This window comes from Jaculus jaculus, chromosome X (genome assembly GCF_020740685.1).
Source record: "Jaculus jaculus isolate mJacJac1 chromosome X, mJacJac1.mat.Y.cur, whole genome shotgun sequence".
Lineage (NCBI taxonomy): Eukaryota > Metazoa > Chordata > Mammalia > Rodentia > Dipodidae > Jaculus > Jaculus jaculus.
The window spans coordinates 57,501,421-57,505,383 of record NC_059125.1 but is presented as its reverse complement, the minus strand read 5'-3'; positions in this window follow the sequence as shown (position 1 = coordinate 57,505,383).

Here is a 3,963-nt window from a genome sequence, read left to right as displayed (position 1 = left end):
ACTCCTCTGTTCTCTATAATAGTGGAAACTGCAAGAGCAGACTCAAAGACATTCCTACCTTTTACTTTTAGGGGCCCAGTCACCCTAAACTGCTTCAAATACATACTGAAAGAGAGAGAAATAGAAAGAGAGAAAGAGAGACAGAGACAGAGAGACAGAGACAGAGAGACAGAGATAAGGGGAAAAAAGCCAAGAAATAACTGTGGAAAACTGTAGATAAATAGTCTGTGTCTTTTTCCTCCCCATAGTCCAGGTTGGGCATTAACTGGTAAGTTATTAACAGAACATTGTTATTTTAAATGAGTTGGTCAAGGAAGTTTTCCCTGAGCAGATAGAGTCCTAAATGGAGAGAACATCTTGGTATATGACCTTCTATAGTATTCTATCCAATATGCAAACCTTAAAATAGCTACATGAGCTAAAAGGTTAGAATTTATCAGATCTTAAGTATAAGCTCAGGGCTTTAAAATATTTTATTGGAGCCGGGCATGGTGGCATACACCTTTAATCCCAGCACTTGGGAGGCAGAGGTAGGAGGATCACTGTGAGTTCAAGGCCACCCTGAGACTCCATAGTGAATTCCAGGTCAGCCTGGACTAGAGTGAGACCCTACCTTGTAAAACCAAAAAAAAAAAAAAAAAAAATTATTGGCATATAAGCAGTACACATAGTGATGAGCCTCATAAACATAGTTTTATCATATATAACCCATATGCCCTCCTTTGTCTCTCTTTCTCCTGCTAGCCCCTTTCCTTCACCCTGGACAATCTTCTGCTTTCATATAGATATTTATTATTATTGATATATAGGTTTATATATCAATAATTTAGAATGTACAGATGAGAAAATATATTTATCTTTCTAAGTCTGATTTATTTCACTTAATATAATGATATCCTGTTCCATCAACTTTCCTGTAAATTTCATTTATCTTCACAGCCAAATGAAACTCTATCATTTATATATGCCACATTTTGTTTTTTGTTCTTTGGTTTTTCAAGGTAGGGTCTCACTCTGGTGCAGGCTGACCTGGAATTCACTATGTAGTCTCATGGTGGCCTTGAACTCACGGCAATCCTCCTATCCTCCTACCTCTGCCTCCCGAGTGCTTGGATTAAAGGCATGTGCCACCACACCCGGCGCACATTTTCTTTTTTATAAGTTGTTTATAATCCAACCACAAAGACTAAAATCAAAACACTTTAAAAATAACTAGAATGTGCTTAGAAATTATCAATATCAAAGGGCGTCAATTGGAATGAATATTCAAAATATATGGAGGAATGGAATGGAAGATGAATGTGGCATCTTTTCTAAATTTTTTGTTTCGTTTTTCAACATATTTTATTTATTTGAGAGAGAGGGAAAGAGAGAGAGAGAGAGAGAATAGGTGTGCCAGGGCTTCCATCCACAGCAAACAAACTCCAGATGCATGAACCCCTTGTGCATCTGGCTAACGTGTGTCCTGGAGAATTGAACCAGGATCCTTTGGCTTTGCAGGCAAATGTCTTAACCACTAAGCAATCTCTCCAGCCCCCCTTTTAAACTTTTAATTGACAACATCCAAACATATACACAATATAAAACGGTCATAATCCTCTCCCACCACCTCCCTTTTCTCTTTCCCCTATCCACCCTATACTGAATGTTGCAGTCAGGTTCACATTGCTAGTAGCAATCACCCAACCAAGAGAAGCTTCTGGGGAAAAAGAGGTATTTTGGCTTACAGGCTTGAGGGGAAGCTCCACGATGGCAGGGGAAAACGATGGCATGAGCAGAGGTTGGACATCAACCCCTGGCCAACATAAGCTGGACCACAGCAACAGGAAACTGTGCCAAACACTGGCATGGGGAAACTGACTATAACATCCACAAGCCTTCCCCCAGCAATACACTGCCTCCAGGAAGCATTAATTTCCAATTGCCATCAGCTGGGAAACCTAGCATCCAGAACACTTAAGTTTATGGGGGACACCTGAATCAAACCATCACATTCTGCCCCTGGCCCCCATAAACTGGTATCCATACATGATATAAAATACAGTGCATTCAGTATGACTTTAAGAGTCCCCATAGTTTTTATCAATCCTAACGATGTTCAAACATCCCCGTAATCCAAGGTCTTTTCACTGAGCCATAATACCCCTCCCCCAGAAAAATCCCCCAAAGAAACCATAATGGTACAGAATAAACATTCACACCGCAAAAGATTACATTGGGCATAGCAAAGAAATACTCAAGCAATACATGTCTTAAACAGGGCAAATGCCAAACTCTGTGGCTCCAAGTCCAACATCTCTAGCCAGTGACAAATCTTCAAGTCTGATAATTCTAACCAGCAACAAGTCTCTGGCATTCCAATTCTACCCCTACAGCTAGGCTACTCACAGTCCTGGGAAACTTCATCGGGGCCAGTAGCTTTCCTTAGCAGCCATTTCATGGTGCCGGCATCTCCACTAGAACTCCACTCTGATCCACGGTTCATCCTCATGGCCCCATGGGGTCTCCATGCAGGCATCCAGCAAACCTGCTACATACTGCCCATGGCCATTTCCAAAACAAAACCTTCCTGCATTTCTTATACTACACAATACCAGGTAGGGTACCAATTTGTTAATCCAGGGGGCAATAAAGCAGACTTTGAAGAACAGGACACTACTTGAGCATGCAGGCCCCTCCGAAACAGTCTACATTCTTCATGTTGCCCCAGTGAAGATCAGCTAGCCCAAATGTGAAAGGTTGTAATCTCTTAAACAATTTGCAGGTGAATGGGCAGCAATTTCTGTGCCATATCCCTCTGCTCACACCAGTTCATTTCTATGCAAAGCAACCCTGCACAACTTCTCAGGACCCAGGCATAACTGCAAGCTTCCCACACCAACTGCTAGCCCAGCCAAGCACAACTGTTTCTCACCCTCATAAGCCAAACCTCACAGTCTATAGTTCTTAATGCATTAAGGTCTTTCAATTCTGACCAGAATAGTCCATCAAGCTGTACTTACAGCATTGCAAGACATCTCTTAGGCCAAGGTTTCAAATCCTTCCACATTCCTCTTGAAAATCAGCCCCCAAACGCCAAAGCCACACAGTCAGGTGTCTAGCAGCAACCCCACTCCGTAGTACCACTGTTGCAGTCAGGTTGGCATTGCTGGTAGAAATCACCAACCAAGAGAAGCTTCTGGAATAAAAGTTTATTTTGGCTTACAGGCTCGAGGGGAAGCTCCATGATGGCAGGGTAAATCAATGGCATGAGCAGAGGGTGGGCATTACCCCCTGGCCAATATAAGGTGGACAATAGCAACAGGAGAGTGTGCCAAACACTGGCATGGGGAAACTGGCTATAACACCTATAATCCGGCCCCCCAGCAATACACTGCCTCCAGGAAGCATTAATTTCCAATTGCCATCAACTGGGGAACCTAGCATCCAGAACACCTAAGTTTGTGGGGAACACCTGAATCAAACCATCACAGTGAATCTCTTCTTTTTTGCAACTAGTCTCTGTTCTATTTTCATGGCATTATTTATCCTCTCCTATTATGCAGGACTTGCATAAGTAATATCAGCCACTGTGAGTTCAAGAATGTTATGATCACTTTGTGTCCAGAAGAGATTATTCCAAAGAACTCCTCCCCTTCTTTACATTCATTCTGCCACCTCTTTCACAATGGTCACTAATCCTTGGAGGGTGTGATAAAGATGTCTCACTTAGTGCTTAACACTCTGCTGTCTATTTTCCTCAGCACTTTGAAGACTTTTTAGACTCCCCAGTGGTCACCGCCATCTGAAAAGAGTAGCTTCTCTAACCAAAAGTGAAAGTAACATTAGTATATAAGTATAAACATAAGTACTTCAAGGACATTTTTTGATATAATGTATCCATTAATCCAGTCAATAGTAGTAGTTGCTCTTCTAGGTTTTATGACCTCCCCAGCCATAGGTTTTTGATTAGGTTTTAGTTCC